This window comes from Triticum dicoccoides, chromosome 2A (genome assembly GCF_002162155.2).
Source record: "Triticum dicoccoides isolate Atlit2015 ecotype Zavitan chromosome 2A, WEW_v2.0, whole genome shotgun sequence".
Lineage (NCBI taxonomy): Eukaryota > Viridiplantae > Streptophyta > Magnoliopsida > Poales > Poaceae > Triticum > Triticum dicoccoides.
Window position 1 is genome coordinate 533,046,313 of NC_041382.1, and position 20,043 is coordinate 533,066,355.

At 43.7% G+C, this 20,043-nt stretch overlaps 1 long non-coding RNA gene across 1 annotated transcript; it reads left to right on the forward strand.

Moving 5' to 3' along the window:
* Positions 1-16,354: 16,354 nt before the first annotated feature.
* Positions 16,355-18,213, forward strand: LOC119359530. Its single transcript, XR_005172581.1, has 2 exons — positions 16,355-16,711; positions 17,908-18,213. It is a non-coding gene; the product is annotated as an uncharacterized LOC119359530 (long non-coding RNA).
* The last annotated feature ends 1,830 nt before the right edge of the window (positions 18,214-20,043 follow it).

A 20,043-nucleotide genomic window follows, 5' to 3' on the forward strand; every position in this document is an offset into this window, starting at 1 on the left:
CGTGATCGTGGGGAGTGGACGCCTTGAAGATCGCACCCCAACCCCGCTCAGTAAATGAGCCACGCCTCCATGCCTCCCTCTTTTTACGGGGAAGACGCGAGCCGCCTCTTTACTGTGATGTGACGCATGCATGTGAAAACCGCCCCATGCATGCCGCCCACGTCACGCACACCCCTCCACACTGTGCCACGCGCGCGGGTCGTGGGAGGCGGAGCGCGCGAAGAATCTTACCACGGTAAAAACCGCCCACCTGCCCGCGCACCATTTTGGGCCTGGCCCAACAACGTGTTGCACTTATGTGTGGCCCAGGCCCGGGGGCTCCTGTCGGTGTACAAAAATAGGGGCACATCTTTGTACCCCTTTTCCTGTGCATGGGCAGTCAGAGCCACGCCCACGGCCACACCAAGCAGAACGAGGGAGGTGAGCCAAGGTAAGATCAAAGCCCAAGACAATCAAAGCAACGCCAAGGCCAAGACCACAAAGAGTAGAGGGACGAAGCAAGTTCCTCCGGCAAGACCCTTGCCAGGTGGCCTCAGCGGCCCCGGCAAGACTCTTGCCGGGACAGCTCGCCCCGTACCAACAGAGCGAGCCACCCTTGAGCCCACGGCCCCTAGTGCCATCATCAGCATGGGGCCAGGGCTCGGGACGGCACCCCTACGGTGGCATACGGATCTTTGTGAAGACATATTCAAGATTGGATTAGAAGACGACGATTCTCGGCAAGTTCCTTGCCAAGGAAGGCCACCAGACCCCCGGCAAGATCCTTGCCGGGGACGATAACACGCCACGGCGAGACCCTTGCCAGGCCACCCAGCAAGACCCTCGCCAAAGACACCGGCAATGCCACCGTCAAGCCCACGTCAACCAAGCTTCCACCACCGTTCACATGCAGCTGCCAGCCCAACCAGCTGGGCAGGCACCTGCATGGCAACATGCAGCTCCCAGGCCAACTCGTCAAGCGCCTGTGTGGCGGCATGCAGATCTTCGTGAAGACTCCACCACCGTGCCAACTCAGCTGCCTGCCTGCCTACATGGCACCGCAGGCATCCCTGACCGGGGCGCGTGTCGAAGCAAGGAGGAGCGGCAACGGACGGGACGGGCCTCGCCCCTGTCCCCGATAAAGCAAGAGGACACCTAAGCGATGCATTAAATGCACCTTGTCCTGTAATACGAGGGATAACCTCATGCCACTGTAGACCTTTCCACCTCCTGTGTGCCACTGTGGCAACCCCTTTTTCCTATAAAAGGAGGCCCGAGGCGACGAGGATGGGGATTCGGCTCTTTGGAACCACACACTAACCACAGCTAGTTCGAGAGCTCAAGAACTCTCAGAAATACACCCACCAAAGCAGGACTAGGGTTTTACGCATCCTTGCGGCCCGAACCTGGGTAAACGATCCTTGTGTTGTCTACTAGCCCTGCTCTCCTCGCAACCCTGCGCCCCGGCAACCGTAGTAGGGATTCTTGTGACCCCATAGGTGTCGTTCCACACTGACAGGAATCTGGAGAGCGCATGAGGTGCCCACGAGGCAGGGGGCGTGCCCAGGGGGGTAGGGCGCGCCCTCCACCCTCATGGAAGCCTCATGTCTTTTTTGGCCTGCTTCTTATTTTCCTATTTTCTTAAATATTCCAAAACGGAGAAAAATTGCCATTAGAACTGTTTTGGAGTCGGTTTACTTACCGTACCACGTACCTATTCCTTTTCGGAGTCTGAAATGTTCCGGAAATTATCCCTTATGTATTCCTCCGGGGTTACGGTTTCAATAACATTAGTTTCAACATTTATGGGATTACCTGAGATATAATGTTTAATTCTTTGACCGTTCACCACCCTCGGATTTGTGCCTTCGAAGTTGTTGATTTTTATGGCACCAGAACGATAGACCTCCTCGATAACGTAGGGACCTTCCCATTTAGAGAGAAGTTTGCCTACAAAAAATCTTAAACGAGAGTTGAACAGGAACACATAATCACCTACATTAAACTCACGCTTTTGTATCCTTGAGTCATGCCATCTTTTAACTTTTTCTTTAAACAGTTTGGCATTCTTGTAGGCCTGGGTTCTCCATTCATCAAGTGGGCTAATGTCAAATAACCTCTTCTCACCGGCAAGTTTGAAATCATAATTAAGCTCTTTAATATCCCAATATGCCTTATGTTCTAATTCAAGAGGTAAGTGACATGCTTTACCATAAACCATTTTATATGGAGACATACCCATAGGATTTTTATATGCAGTTCTATAAGCCCATAATGCATCATCAAGTTTCTTGGACCAATTCTTTCTAGATCTATTAACAGTCTTTTGCAAAATTAATTTAAGCTATCTATTACTTAATTCTACTTGGCCACTAGACTGTGGGTGATAAGGAGATTCAATTCTATGATTAACATCATACTTAGCAAGCATTTTACGAAAGGCACCATGAATAAAATGTGAACCACCATTAGTCATTAAGTATCTAGGGACTCCAAACCTCGGAAAAATAACTTCTTTAAGCACCTTAATAGAGGTGTTATGATCAGCACTACTAGTTGGAATAGCTTCTACCCACTTAGTAACGTAATCAACAACAACTAAAATATGTGTATACCCATTAGAGGAAGGAAAAGGTCCCATATAGTCAAAGCCCCAAACATCAAATGGTTTAATAACGAGTGAATAATTCATATGCATTACTTGACGTCTACTAATATTACCAATTCTTTGACATTCATCACAAGATGAGACAAACTTACGTGCATCCTTGAAGAGAGTAGGCCAATAAAAACTGGATTGCAATACCTTATGTGCAGTTCTATCTCCAACATGGTGTCCTCCATAAGCTTTGGAGTGATACTTATGTAGGATCTGTTACTGTTCATGCTCAGGTACACAATGTCTAATAACACCATCTACTCCTTCTTTATAAAGGTGGGGTCATCCGAGAAGTAATGTCTTAAGTCATAGAAAAACTTTTTCTTTTGCCGATATGTGAAACTAGGTGGTATAAATTTAGCAACAATGTAATTAGCATAATCAGCATACCAAGGAGCAGTACGAGAAGCATTTATGACAGCTAATTGTTCATCAGGAAAGCTATCATCAATAGGTAGTGGGTCATCAAGAACATTCTCTAACCTAGACAAGTTGTCCACAACGGGATTCTCAGCTCCCTTTCTATCAATAATATGCAAATCAAATTCTTGTAGCAGGAGAACCCATCTAATAAGTCTAGGTTTAGCATCTTTCTTTTCCATAAGATATTTAATAGGAGCATGATCAGTGTGAATAGTTACTTTAGAATCAACAATATAAGGTCTGAACTTATCACAAGCAAATACAACTGCTAAGAATTCTTTTTCAGTACTAGCATAATTTCTCTGGGCATTGTCTAGAGTTTTAGTAGCATATTGGATAACATTTAATTTTTTATCAACTCTTTGTCCTAGAACAGCACCTACAACAATGTCACTAGCATCACACATGATTTCAAAGGGTAAATTCCAATCAGGTGGCTGAACAATAGGTGCGGAAATCAAGGCTTTCTTAAGTATTTCAAATGCTTCTACACAATCATCATCAAAGACAAAAGGAATATCTTTTTGTAATAGGTTAGTCAGAGGCCGAGAAATTTTTGAGAAGTCCTTAATGAACCTCCTATAAAAACCGGCATGACCAAGGAAACTTCTTATACCTTTGATGTCCTTGGGACACGGCATATTGTCAACTTCAATACCTCTTTCAGAAATTTTATGCCCCAAGACAATACCTTCATTAACCATAAAGTGGCACTTCTCCCAATTCAATACAAGGTTAGTTTCTTCACATCTCTGCAAAACTCGATCAAGGTTGCTCAAGCAATCATCAAAAGAGGATCCATAAACAGAGAAATCATCCATGAAAACTTCACAAATCTTTTCACAAAAGTCACAGAATATAGCCATCATGCATCTTTGAAAGGTAGCAGGTGCATTACATAAACCAAAAGGCATACGTCTATAAGCAAAGGTACTGAAAGGGCAAGTAAAAGTAGTCTTTTCTTGATCATCAGCTGACATAGGTATTTGAGAGAAACCGGAGTAACCATCTAGAAAGCAAAAATGTGTATGTTTGGATAATGTTTCTAGCATTTGATCAATGAAAGGCAAAGGGTAATGATTTTTTAGTAGCTTTATTTAATTTGCGGAAATCTGTTACCATCCTATAACCTGTAATAATTCTTTGCGGAATCAATTCATCTTTATCATTAGGCACGACAGTAATACCTCCCTTCTTAGGGACACAATGGACATGGCTTACCCACTGACTATCAGCAACGTGATAAATTATACCTGCTTCAAGGAGCTTTAATATTTCTTTTCTTACCACTTCTTTCATCTTAGGATTTAGCCGTCGTTGGTGATCAATAACTGGTTTGGCATCTTTCTCCAAATTTATTTTCTGTTGACATAGAGTGGGACTAATGCCCTTAAGATGATCAAGAGTATATCCAATAGCAGCACGGTGATTCTTCAGAGTTTTCAATAATGTCTCTTCTACATGCTCTGAAAGGTTAGCACTAATAATAACATGATATATCTTCTTTTCATCAAGATAAGCATATTTAAGAGTATCAGGCAATGGTTTAAGCTCAAACACGGGATCACCCTTGGGTGGAGGAGGATCCCCTAGAATTTCAACAGGCAAGTTGTGTTTCAAAATAGGTCCCTGTTTAAAGAATACTTCATCTATTTCCCTTCTTTCATTCATGAACATATCATTTTCATGGTCTAGCAAATATTGTTCTAAAGGATCAGTAGGTGGCATGGCAATAGAAGCAAGACCAATAATTTCATCTTTACTAGGTAATTCTTTATCATGGGGTTGTCTACGGAACTTAGCAAAATTAAACTCATGAGACATATCCCCCAAACCAACAGAAACAATATCTTTATTGTAGTCTATCTTAGCATTAACATTATTCAAGAAGGGTCTACCAAATATAATGGGACAAAAGACATCTTGTGGGGAACCAAGAACAAGAAAATCAGCAGGATATTTAACTTTCCCACACAAGACTTCAACATCTCCAACAATCCCAACTGGTGAAATAGTATCTCTATTGCCAAGCTTAATTGTAACATCTATCTCTTCTATCTTAGCAGGTGCAATATCATGCATAATTTCTTGGTATAAGGAATGAGGTATTGCACTTGCACTAGCACCCATATGACATAAGCCATGATAACAATGATCTCCTATTTTGACGAAAATAGTAGGCATGCCTACAACAGGTCTATGTTTATTTTTCGCATCAGGTCTAGCAATTCTAGCAGCTTCATGGCAGAAGTAAACAACATGCCCATCAATATTATCGGCCAACAGATATTTAACCATAGCAATCTTAGGTTCAACTTTAATTTTCTCAGGGGGTTTAGCTGTCTTAATATTACATTTGTTAACCACAGTTGAAACTTTAGCATGATCCTTTATTCTAACAGGGAAAGGTGGTTTCTCAACATAAGCAGTAGGAACAACAGTATCTTTACAAGTGATAGTCTTTTCTTCAACTTTAATAGGTGCAACTACTTTTACTTCAATGGGAGGATTACATCTAAACCACTTATCCTTAGGAAGATCAACATGAGTAGCAAAGGATTCACAGAAAGAAGCTACTATCTCAGAGTCAAGTCCATATTTAGTGCTAAATTCACGGAAAACATCGGTATCCATAAAAGATTTAACACAATCAAAATTAGGTGTTATACCTGACTCCTTACCTTCGTTGAGGTCCCAATATTGAGAGTTGCATTTAATTCCTTCCAATAAATCCCATTTGAATTCAATAGTCTCACCATAAAAGATCTGATACAAGAAGTATCGAGCATGGAGCGATTACTGAGAGAAAGCCGAGCATAAATTTTTTGAATAATCATTTCTTTTGAGAGCTCATGATTGGGGCATGAATATAACATTGACTTAAGCCTCCCCAAGCTTGAGTGATGCTTTCTCCTTCGTGAGGCCAAAAATTATACATATTACGATCACGATGAACAAGATGCATAGGATAAAACTTCTGATGAAATTCCAATTTCAATCGCTTGTAGTCCCATGATCCCATATCATCACATAGCCTATACCATGTCAATGCTTCTCCCTTCAAAGATAAAGGTAAGACCTTCTTCTTGATAACATCACCGGGCATACCTGCAAGCTTAAATAATCCACAAACTTCATCCACATAGATTAAGTGTAAATTGGGAAGCAATGTTCCATCTCTTGCAAAAGGATTAGCTAGCAGTTTCTCTAACATACCCGAAGGAATTTCAAAATAAACATTTTCAGTAGGTTCAGTAGGTGGAGGAGCAACTCTTTCTCTACTGGTCGGGGTGAAGATACCCCGAACAAGCCCCTCAAAGGATTATGTTCCATAGTAACAAGTGACAATAAATTTCAGCACACTATATAAATTTTTCCTTACCAAATTCCACCTACCAAAGGCGTTTCACTCCCCGGAAACGGTGCCAGAAAAGAGTCTTGATGACCCACAAGTGTAGGGGATCTATTGTAGCCTTTTTGATAAGTAAGAGTGTCGAACCCAACGAGGAGCAGAAGGAAATGATAAGCAGTTTTCAGTAAGGTATTCTCTGCAAGCAGTGAAATTATCGGTAACAGATAGTTTTGTGATAAGGTAATTTGTAACGAGTAGCAAGTAATAAAAGTAAATAAGTTGCAGCAAGATAGCCCAATCCTTTTTGTAGCAAAGGACAAGACTGGACAAACTCTTATATGAAGGAAAACGCTCCCGAGGACACATGGGAATTATCGTCAAGCTAGTTTTCATCACGTTCATATGATTTGCGTTCGGTACTTTGATAATTTGATATGTGGGTGGACGGTGCTTGGGTACTGCCCTTACTTGGACAAGCATCCCACTTATGATTAACCCCCATTGTAAGCATCCGTAACTACAACAAAAGTATTAAGGTAAACCTAACCATAGCATGAAACATATGGATCCAAATCAGCCCCTTACGAAGCAACACATAAACTAGGGTTTAAGCTTCTGTCACTCTAGCAACCTATCATCTACTTATTACTTCACAATGCCTCCCTCTAGGCCCAAACAATGGTGAAGTGTCATGTAGTCGACATTCACATGACACCACTAGAGGGATGACAACATACATCTTATCAAAATATCAAACGAATACCAAATTCACATGATTACTTATAGCAAGACTTCTCCCATGTCCCCAGGAACAAACGTAACTACTCACGAAGCATATTCATGTTCATAATCAGAGGGGTATTAATATGCATAATGGATCTGAACATATAACCTTCCACCAAGTAAACCAACTAGCATCAACTACAAGGAGTAACACTACTAGTAACCCACAGGTACCAATCTGAGGTTTGGATACAAAGATTGGATACAAGAGATGAACTAGGGTTTGATATGAGATGGTGCTGGTGAAGATGTTGATGGAGATTGACCCCCTCCTAACAAGAGGAACGTTGGTGATGACGATGGTGATGATTTCCCCCTCCCGGAGGGGAGTTTCCCCTGCAGAACAGCTCTGCCGGAGCCCTAAATTGGTTCCGCCAAGGTTCCGCCTCGTGGCAGCGGAGTTTCTTCCCGAAAGCTTGCTTATGATTTTTTTTCTTGACGAAAGACTCCATATAGCCAAAGATGGGCATCGAAGGGCCACCAGGGGGCCCACGAGGCAGGGGGCGCGCCCCCACCCTCGTGGACGGTGGGTGCCCCCCTCTAGTACTTATTTCGCCCAATATTTTTTATATATTCTAAAAATAATTCCCATGGAGTTTCAGGACTTTTGGAGCTGTGTAGAATAGGTCTCTAATATTTGCTCCTTTTCTAGCCTAGAATTCCAGTTGTCGGCATTCTCCCTCTTCATGTAAACCTTGTAAAATAAGAGAGAATAGGCATAAGTATTGTGACATAATGTGTTATAACAGCCCATAATGCAATAACTATCGATATGAAAGCATGATGCAAAATGGACGTATCACACCTCCAAGGTCGTTGATAAGCTCATTCATGGACTCGCTGTTCCAAGCACGTCGAGGCATGCCGTGGAAGGTAAGCTTTGTTAAAAACTCAAGATCAGTGGGCACCGAGACCCATCCTGGGTGCCACCGATCAAAGCTCACTAGCGCGCCATCGCAGAACAAACGCTGGGAAGATTCAAACACACGACTGCAGTCGAAAGTTGTCAGGAACCTGACAAAGAAATAAGCTGGTGGCGGACAGACTTCGACGAGCAAGTCACTTATTTGGATGTTATGCGCAATGCCAAGAGCTTTGAGAAGGTCGTCCGGCGAGATGGGAGGCCGGTCGCCATTGATGGTTACCATTAGCACTTTGCCAGCAAACTGGTCATTAAGCGTTGCCATGCCACTATTGAGCGACAGAACGCAGCGCCCGAAGGCAGGACGGACCTCAGGATCTCCAGCTCGGAGATCCGCGTTGACCGGCGACATGATAGTGCGCTTGAGTACAGGGAGTACAGGATGGGGATTTGGGGGAACTGGAATAGGAATCGAGATTCCAGAGGTTGGGGAGGGGCGGTTGATTGGGGATGAAAAGGTAGCATGAATTTCGAACATGTGCCAATATGCTCTCGGCGCGCAAGCGCATGAAAACACCGGTGGCACCCACATGTTGGCCTAAGAGTCCCTATTCTTTTATTTGAGAGCCCGGCCTGAGAGTCATAATTGACCTATTTGGCATTGCGTTACTACCCGGCCCATGTTCAACGACACCTCACTGGCCCAAACAAGTGTACATCATCGAAAAGACACTGAGCTCAAATTATAACTTGAAAAAAGGAGATATACTCTGAACACCAGAGAATGCTGATGCCCTCATTTAGCCCACCAGCAGTTCGAGACAATAAATAGTTCGAAACAATGATATATACAACATTTAAACACTGACTAGTGACTACTACTAACATAAACAGCAAGACATGATTGTTCATAAGAAGTCTTACTACACCACCAAAACTTACCCATCTGCAGCGCTCAGACTCTCGTGATCCAGATGAGAATGACATTCTAAATAGAGGCAACTATTACATAGTAAGAGTGACATAGACGAGGATGACCAAATGACAAGGAATATGCATAACAAAAGAGAGAACTACCCATCCAGAACAAGCAGCAAAGACAACAAGTCATTCGAAGAGGGATGATCCAACACCATCATAATTTGCAGCCCCGGTTCAGCCACCAGTGATCCGGAGACACCAGTACTCCACCCTTTCGACGCAACAGCCCAATTACCTATCAACCTGAAGGCTTGAACCACATCACTACCTGTCGAACTCGACACATCCAAGGATCAAAGTTAATCCAAATGCCTTTGTCATTCTCACCTTCTTTTGGTTGCAGGTTGTATCATTGACAATCAGGGAAGTTTGCTCCCGAACTCCTAGGGCTCGCCCTATAGACACAATTTTCCATAGCAAACAGAGCCTCTCTTCCATCAAGGTCCTTGCCAATGGTGATCTCCTAGTTAATCGGATAATTGAGTACGAGAAACAGAGTGTACGAACCAAGGCTGTTTACCCGCCTCCAACTCAAAAATCCTGCAGGCCCCAACAAGCTGGTATCCTGCTCATAGACGTAACAGCCACTGTCGGGATACTCACGTATTTCACGGTGCTTGCATACAGTGGGGGTTTTGCAATATAACTTTTTCGGCTCATGTGTCCGAATGATCATCAGTCTTTTGCCATCCTCTGATCGAGCGAGGAACCAGTTGTGCTTCCCTATTTTTGGCAAAGGTGGTGTGATTAAAAAGGGCAATAATTGTAGGGCACTGCATCATATCAAAAGGATAGGCATTGTTAATGTAAGATCAGCATTGTTCAGAGTATGAGTAGGATAATGCAAGAAACATCGTTGATATGTCCCTGTTGGAACTGGGAGGAAAATACAGGGGAATGTATACTGGGTTCGAAAATATAGAAGTTCCATGCATGGTTATACTCATGTTATCTCACAATCGATTCTTCACAGGGAACTACCATGTCATGCATGTTATGTAATTATGTTCTGTCCTCACAAACAAATTCTTCAAGGAAACTAACAGACCATGCATTGTTATATACTCATCTTCTGTGGGCAAAATTGTTGTGAGCATATTATTCTAGCTATTGATTGCTGAAGGGCGAACATAGGTATGTACACATGGTAAGCATTACAGGATTTCACTACTTCAAAATATAGAGTTCTCCATATGCATACTTACTTCCCTAATGTATGGTTAGATGAAATCAACAGTGTGATGCATGTTTCTACATCATGGAAATGAGGAAACTAACATGGCCATTGATACACACTCATATTTAGTAGTATATATATTACTATAAAATAAGGAGAATATCAACATCTTTCTAACAGTTTGATTATTCAGGGGTACAAATTGGATGTAATGAAATGGTCACAATCGCATGAATTAACTCATTCGAAATATAGCTGATTTACGGCGTCTCTAATACATTGCCATAGTTCTACTCAAATTCTGCGCAAAAAGGGATATGTCAATCATCACAAAAAGTTCAAACAGTGTCATGGCGTCATCATTAACATCAGACGGAAACAACTTACACGTGCCATCCCAGCAATACGTGGTGCCATCTACTTTGTCAATCACGTAGATGATGCCATTGTGTTCAATAGCAACACAGAAGTGTGTATCAGCTTTGACGACGATCCACTGCGAGCTGACCTCTCTCCAGCTAAAGAAGGCACCGGCGGAAAGATAGGCGAGCCCCTTGTCGAACAACGTAATTAGCTTTAAGTCTGCGTAATCCGCGTGTCGTGTGGGCACTTGGCAGATTACAATCTTATGCAAAACAAGGTGCGTCCAACTAACGACGTAATCTAGATGACTTGGGCCATGAAGGTAAAACTCTATATCATCCAACGGAGGAAGGATAATCTCATGGGAGGTCTGGAAGTACACGAGCACCAATTTTTCCCCGTCTTCTCTGACGGCAGCCATCCAGTGGGAATTCATGCCGACCCAGTACATACATGCAAGAAGTTTAAGGCGATGGTGATTGGATCGAAGTCGAGGGAAATGATGTACGGTGACCCACTACATACCTGCAAAGAAGTTTCGGCTAATGGAGGTCGAATTGAACTCGAGGGGCATCATGTACGCCTCCATATCATGGTGAGCAAATCTCGCAAGACCAGATAGCAGCAAGCAGGGTGTCTTGAAAAGCTTAGGCCTCGCTTCGATGATGGCCGTGTGCATGCCCCTCGAGCATGCCACTACTAGGAAAAGGGCTATAGCTAATATGGACATTAATGGCGCACCATGTGTTGGTGCGCCACTAGTTTCCATATCACTAATGGTGCACCACACCCACGGTGCGCCACTACTAACAATTTTTTTTATTTTTCCAAAACTAGTAATGGCGCACCACACACACTGTGCGCCACTACTAACATTTTTTTTCAAAACTAGTAATGGTGCACCAGGGTATAGTGCGCCATTACTAGTTCAAACTAGTAATGGCGCACCACAACCACGGTGCGCCACTACTAACAATTTTTTTGTTGCAAAACTAGTAATGGCGCACCACTTAACAGGTGCGTCATTAGTAACCAGGGTTACTAATGGTGCATTTTTAGGTGGTGTGCCATTGGTAACTTGAGAGCAGCTAGATATTTTGGACAACCACCTACCACACTCACTTTCCCCACTTCATTATCTCCACCTCCTCCTCAAAGGTTGTCTCGGCTGCCTCCTTCTCCTCACCTCATTTGCCCCATAGATTCACCCAAATTAAGTGGTTAAATTACCTTTTTTTGATAGGTATGTAAGGGGAAAGCTTTCTTTATGTTGTAGATCTACCTTTTTCTCCCTCCAACAACGTGCACATGCATTTTTTATGGCCTAGATCTACGTATGTTTGTGGTGTTGCATATGTTTGTGTTTGCAGGTATATACCGGTATTTGAAATGCGATAGTTGCCAATATTTTGCCGGAATGTTGATTCATTTCCGTTTCGACGAGAATTTGGCATTATGCATTCTTTTTGGTCCTATTTTTAGGCAAAGTCATGCCAATTTTTTTTGGTTCTAAAATATTATTTTGCTCTACCCCGTCGGCGACCATGGCCCGCACGATGACCGAAGGCATCGTGAATAGGTTTTTGAGCTCCGTGAAGGCCGAGATGCTTCAAAAGAACGAGACAGAGATAAGATGTTCGTGTCAAAGATGCAAGCTGAAGAGCCTTATGGACCCGGATTCCGTATAGGTGCGGGACCACCTTCTCTTGTGTGGTTTCATGGATGGCTATCGGTGGCAAGGTGATGAAGATGATTATGGATTTGTCCATGGGGGCCGGGCAAGAAATGAGGAAGCGCAGCAAGACAACCACGGCGAGGGCGGGCGAGAAGACGAAGAATCTCCAGGACATGATCATGAAGTAGATGCAGTACACAGTCATCATGTAGAAGATGCCGGACATGATGATGAGGAAGATGCCGGAGTAGACGAAGGGCATGATCATGAAGATGAAGATGCCGGAGCAGACGATGATGGACCATCGATGGGCTCGGTGCAGGACCCTCATATTCAAGAGCTGCTTCTCAAGCAGACGGATAACGCAAGAGCTGCCGCCCGAGAGAAAGCCAAGCTGGATCAACTGGAGATAGACGCAGTTACTCCGTTGTATGAAGGATGCATGCCCGAGGATACCTGCCTGAAAGTAACGCTCATGGTTCTGGAGATGAAGGTAAAACACAAAATGACCGACGCATGCTTCAACGAGAACATGTCATTGTGGCATGAACATCTTCCCAAGGGGAACACGTGCCCGACCAGTTTCGAGGAGGCGAAGAAAATCGTGTGTCCTCTGGATTTACCGCACGTGAAATACCATGTGTGCATGAACAATTGCATCATTTATCGGGACGAGCATGCAGAGTCTACCATATGTCCGGTGTGCGGCGTCACTCGATACAAGAAGAGGAAGAAAGCTCCTCAAAAAGTGGTTTGGTACTTTTTGATCACTCCTCGTCTGCAGTGGTATTTCGCCTGCGTTGGCACGTGGATAGGAAGGAGAAGAAGTGAGAAGATGACGGAAATGATCCGGAGATAAATAAAAAAGACAGGATGCTGAGTCACCCTAAGGATGCGAGCCAGTGGCAAGCGTTGAACTTCAAACACCCAGAATTTGGGGACGATCCAAGGAACATCATGCTGGGCGCGAGCACCGATGGAGTCAATCCGTTTGGCAGCCAGAGAAGCACACATAGCACTTGGCCTGTGTTTGTGTGGATGTACAACCTTCCCCTTGGTTGTGCATGAAGAGGAAGTACATTCACATGAGTATGCTAATCGAAGGGCCGAAACAACCAGGGAACAACATCAATCTGTATCTAGGGCTGCTGAAAGAGGAGCTAGACACGCTGTGGAAAACGCCAGCCAATACGTGGGACGCTGCAGAGAAAGAATATTTCCCTATGAGAGCCGCACTGCTCACGACGGTGCACGACTATCTCGGTTACGGATATGTCGCGGGGCAGGTGGTCCACAGATTTTCTGGATGCGTTAGGTGCATGGATGACACAATGTATCGCCAGCTAGATAGAGATCCCGGGTCTTCGAAAACCGTGTTCATGGGACATCGAAGGTGGCTTCGCGACGATGACTCATGGAGAAAACACAAGGATCTGTTCGATGGTGAAACCGAACCCCGAAGACGTCCGCGTACGAGGAGCGGCGAGGAAATAGACGAGCTGTTGAAAAATTGGAAAGATTGCCTACTGCCGGGAAAGAAGCAAAAGGCGCCAGAGCCGGGAAAGAAGTGAAAGGCGCTAGAGCCGCTGCTGAAGGTATGGAAAACGAGGTCTGTTTTCTGGGACTTGCTGTACTGCAAGATCCTCCGTGTGCCTCACAGCCTTGATGCCATGCATATCACGAAGAACGTGTGCGAGAGTCTGCTTGGTACCCTGCTCAACATGCCAGAGAGGACCAAAGATGGGTCGAAAGCAAGGGCAGACTTGAAATCAATGGGCATCAGGGAGGAGCTTCACCCTAATGATGATGATGATGAGGCGAAGCAGGACATAGAAAGTCGTTGCAAAGGCAAAAAGGCTAAGAAGACCGGAAATGACTACCCTCCCGCGTGATTCACTCTAAGTCAGGAGGAGATCGAGCAGTTTTTCACCTACCTCGTAGGAGTAAAACTTCCTTACGGTTACACGGGGAAGATAAGAAGATACCTAGACTCAGCGAAGTAGAAGAGGGATGAAGTCTCACGACTGTCACGTGCAGATGACGCAGATACTTCCAGTTGCAATCCGTGGGATCATGGAAGCGCACGTCCGTGAAACGCTATTTGGCCTATGCAACTTTTTCGACGTCATCTCTTAGAAGTCGGTTGGCGTGAGGCAACTCAGAAGGCTACAGGAAGAGATTGTGGTGATACTATGCGAGCTTGAGATGTACTTTCCGCCCGCATTCTTCGATGTTATGGTTCATCTGCTGGTCCATATCGTGGAGGATATCATTCAACTCGGGGCGACGTTCCTGCACAGCATGATGCCGTTCGAAAGGATGAATGGTGTCATCAAAGGATACGTTCGCAACATGTCACGTCCAGAGGGAAGCATAGCTAGGGGCTTTCTGACCGTAGAGTGCATCTCCTACTGCACGAATTATCTAGGCATCGAGAACCCCGTTGGTCTGCCCATCAATAGGCACCTCGGCAGGCTTGCTGGATGGGGTCACCGCGATGGTCGCCGCGAAATGCATGTCGACTTCGAGGGTCGACTCACCGACTTTGAAAGAGCAAACCTAGTCGCTCTACAACACATAGACGTGGTCGATCCTTGGGTGGTAGAGCACAAAACCTTTATTGAGAAGACGTACAATGACCGAGGCGAACAGAGGACGGACGAAGATATAATCAAAGAGCACAACTCATGTTTCACGCGTTGGTTCAAGGAGAAGCTTCTATCGTACCCTTTACATGAGGATTCTTCCGCGGAAGAAAAACTCATATTCGCCTTGTCATAGGGCGCCGAGCACAACCTAATGACCTATGAGGCGTACGATATCAACGGCTACACATTCTACACTGAGGACAAGGACATGAAAAGCGATGGTTATCAGAACTCCGGGGTAACGATGGAATCCTACACCGGTAACGACAAGGACAGATGCTACGGAAGGATCGAGGAGATCTGGGAGCTGAGCTACGCTGGAGAGAAGGTCCTGATGTTCCGTGTTAGATGGGCCAATAGCGTCCTAAAAGAAGACCGGTATTTCACCACCATGGTTATACCCGAAGCCAAGTCCAAGACCGCGGGCGCAAATGTCACCGCGAAAAATGAGCCATGGGTACTGGCTTCCCAAGTGGACCAATGCTTCTTCATTACCGACCCGTCAAAGCCCAGTCGTGTTGTCGTGAGGAGAGGGAAAAGGAACATCATCAAAATGGATGGAGTCGCCAATGAGCAAGACTTCGACAAGTATGGCGACCCAAAGATGGAACATGACGACGACGATGAAGTGCCATACACCACAAGAAGAAGCAGGACCACCCTACCTAAAGGACATACGTTCAACAAAAGAACTCCATTTGCGAAAAAGAAGGGCAAGAAGATTGTGAAAAGATAGCTAGCTAAGATCGATTGTATTTAAATTGTAGTCTTTATTTCTCAATTGTATTTCGACATATTGAAATGATATTTCTTCTGTTCTAGTCCTCATGAATATTTATTTATGTTTATTCTGCTATTGAATTTCTAACTCACAAAAGTATTGAATTTGTTAATATTTTTTGAACTCATGAATATTTTTAAATTTCATTGGCACTTTTTGAATTCATGAATATTTTTTCAAATTTGATACAACTAAAAAAATCCAAAAAAAGTTAGATGCAACTAAAAATCCAAAAAAAAGTTAGATGCAACTAAAAAAGTCCTCATGGATATTTCGTCATTTTCTAAAAAAATATTAGATGCAACTAAAAATCCAAAAAAAAAGTTAGTAATGGCGCACCAGGGGTAGGTGCGCCATTGCTATAACTGTTTTTATGGCGCACCAGGGGTAGGTGCGCCATTGCTTGAGATGTACTTTTTGAATTCATGAATATTTTTTCAAATTTGATGCAACTAAAAAAATCCAAAAAAAGTTAGATGCAACTAAAAATCCAAAAAAAGTTAGATGCAACTAAAAAAGTCCTCATGAATATTTCGTCAGTTTTTAAAAATATATTAGATGCAAGTAAAAATCTAAAAAAAGTTAGTAATGACGCATGAGGGGTAGGTGCGCCATTGCTATAATTGTTTTTACGGCGCACCACTAGATGGTGCGCCATTGCTAACCTTCCCCCGTCGCGCGGTGGATCAGACTGGTGTCTGGTTCCTGGGTCTAGGTCTCGGTCTCGGTCGATCCCCCATTCCCCTCCCCGAACCCGAATAGAGCTAGCGAGCGAGCGAATCCAGCGAGCTAGGGTTCCCCCCTATTGATCCCCTTCCCGAATCCAACTAGGGTTCCTTGCCGCCCGCCCCGCCTGTCCTCTCCTCCCTCCGACGAGCGACGGCCAGCGAGCGCGGATGCGACGCGCCCTACCGTCCTCTGCCCGGCCTCCTCCAACCCAGGCCAGGTCGTCACCCTCGTCGCCGCTACCAGCAAGACGGAGGGCCCAACTCGCCGCCATCCTTGTCGCCGCCACCAGATCCCGTCAGGTACTGTACTACTCTGCCGCTTCTTTCTTTCCCCCCTTTTCTTCTACTTCTTCTGTTGATTTGAACATCTATATAATCAACTTTCCAATGTTGCTATTCTTCCCACAAATCACTGGATTCGTAGAGTATGCCTACATGCCAAATGGTGATTTTTTTCATTTTACGCAAGTAAATTGTGGTCAACCAATTGGACCAAAAAAAATTGTCAACTCCAGCAAACTAGTGTCTTTTTTTGTCTGTATAGATTAATATCCTCCTTAAGATTTGGAGTGACTAGGCCACCAGAATCCCTTCATCTTACAAACCATGCCACAATTGGTCAAGTGATGCCTTTACTTATCATCAACATCCCCAAACACACACAAAAATGAGACATCTATCGCATGATTTTTCCAACCAGGGAGTTTCATAATGGAGAGCAAGTAACAAGGGATTTTGACTAACTGCTAGACTGAACAAGAACTCATCTTCCTCCAAAACATGGCATTTCTCATCTCTTCCTCAGAGAAAGGTTTCCATAAAGAATTCTTCTCCGGATCAGAGACCAGACCAGAGTTTTTTCAAAAAAAGGTTGAACCAAGGTGGATGTTGGTCTTAGGTTCATAACAAAACAAGGTCACCATTTTCCCTTTTAACCACTGTCACAACAAATAATTTATGCCGAGAAACCGGTAAGGTTTCAAACTTTTCCTTGATAAAACCCAACCAAGGTTCCACCATCAAATTCTATTTTTCCAAATCCTCTTAACGCTCCAAAAAAGGCATATCATGGAGGGATTTGATTTCTATGTAACAAGTCACAAGCCTCTGTTTGTAATTATACTTATCCAATTACCATCAGGCAGTTTGTTTTTGGAGTGGTTAATGGTTGGGTTTGGCCAATGCTTGACCGACTCCATTTGTTTATGCTCACAACCGTAGCAATGCAGTGCTGGCTGTGGTTGTTGATTAAGTGGTAGCTTTAGACTTTTAGGAGTACCTTGGCAAGGCAATATGGTATTTGAAGGCACATTCTGGTTGTTGCAACAAGCAACAATGAGTAATGCCCTAATTTGGTTGGTGGCCCTAGTTGCTATCTTTTTTCTTCTTCTTTCAAACAATGCCCTTTTTTAGTTATAAGAATCACATGGATTAGGTGCAGCTTCAACTTGATCTTTAACATATGCTCATTTATTTTTCCTTTTGATGAACAACAGGTTAGTGGATTGGTCAGCGGATCTGAAGATCAGTGGATTCCGAGAAGCCAGATCAAACGTAACTGAAGAAAACACCATTGCTCTGTTATGCTTGTGATGGCCTGAATGATGGTGTAGAGATGTTCTTTTGATTTTTGTGATGGTCAGATTTGTTACATCTGATCAACTAGACATGATTTGTTACATAGTTGTAGACATGTTCTGTTGATACTTGTGATGGTCTGATAGTTGTAGACATGTTCTTTTTGATGCTTGCTTGAACGGTGCTAACAAGTTGCTTTCTTATATGAAGTGTTTGCAAGACTACTTTTATGGCATTTACGAGGTTGATTTTTCTTAGCTGTTTGTGCTCCCTGCATCTTTCAGCTCTCATTTTCAGCGGAGTTGTTGAATTATATGCTCTTATTGGACATGTTTTATGTGTTGATCCATCAATTGATCACATTGAGAAAGACTTGTAAAGATGATGATCATCTTTTATAGAAAACAATTTTTGTAAACACGTCAGTAACTTTGCTAGTTTGCTGGGTTTTGTCTCCGACCATCGTGTCGTGATGATTTTCCAGGTACCCCGAGAGGCCCTTGAGTTTGCCGGAATGTCGATTAACTTCCGTTCCGGCAAATTCGGGAACGCCATATGTCCTATTTTCAGCAAAGGTCATGCTAAAATTTTCCGTAAATTTTAGCATGACTTTGCTAAAAAATAGGACATATGGGGTACTTGCGACTAATGCATGGGCCGAGGTATCTTAGTACTTAATTAAGTAGGATCAACTTTTTTTTCCATCACTCGATAAACTACATGTATGTGTATTTAGCATGACTTTTTTAGGAGATTTTCTATATTTTTTTTTGCTATACCAATCTCCAAAAAAGCATGATGTTGAATCAATACTCAATATATAGTGGTGCCCTCTTTATCACATTTTTATTCGAATCTGCAACATTAATCTTTTACTTGAATCAGGTGGACATATTTGCATTCCTGTTTCATGCTTACTTGTTGTTTGGAACTATAGAGTCTCTGTTGGAAAAGGCAGTGCCTAGGAGGCGCTAGGCAATGGCCAAACGCCTCGTCTAGGGCATAAATGGATGTCCACGCAGGGCAAGCAAGGAATTGCCTACCCAAGCAAGAAATCAAGCTACATACTGCACTGATATGCCAAACGGGTTATATTCCAATGGCAGTAGATGGTAATTAACTTATTTATATGGCCTAAACTAATATCAACACCCATATAATAATCACAAATACACTATGAGTAAAAAATATATTACCGCCTAGGCCGTGCCTAGGACGCTTAGGCACCGCCTAGGCACTAGGCGAAGGCCAATCGCCTCGCTTACGCCTACCGCTTTTTCCAACCTTGTATAGAGTCTACCTTGGAATCTGCAAATCTCTTAGAATGTACTAAGAGAAGCCAGGTTTGGTGGGGGACTCCTATACTTAAGGCATATAAGACCTGGCATTGCCTATGCCGCAAGTGTGGTAGGCAGATACATGCTTGATCCTAGGAGTGGACATATGGATGCAGTATAACCTATTTTGCGGTATCTAAAATGCAGTCGTGGGAAGGGGCTTAAGAAGAATGGTCATATGGATGGTTATTGCGATGCCGATTGGGGGAATTGTCCTGATGACAGAAGATTAGCTTTATGCTATTGTGCATTGGTTGGAGGGAAACATGGTGTCATGGTGAAGCAAACAACAATTAGTTATGTCCAAATCAACAGCCAAAGCAAAGTATAGAGCTATGTCACTAGGACTTAGTGAAATACTATGGGTAGAAATCCTCTATTAGAATGAAGGTGCTGGCAAAAGGCCTTTGAAGGTGTGGTGTAATAATAAATCAGCTATAAGCATAAGCAGTAACCCGATCCAACACGACAGAACCAAGTATGTACAGATATATCCTTTATTTATTAAGGAGAAATTATGATGGTGAGAGAGATAGTGCCTCGGCATCGATAAACCCTAAATGATGAAAACTTAGGCTTTTAGGGTGCCTCGACGTCGACAAACCCTAAATGATAAAACCTTGGCTTTTAGGGTGCCTCCTCATGGATAAACCCTAAATGATGAAAACTTAGGCTTTTGGGGTGCCTCGGCGTCGACAAACCCTAAATGTTATAACC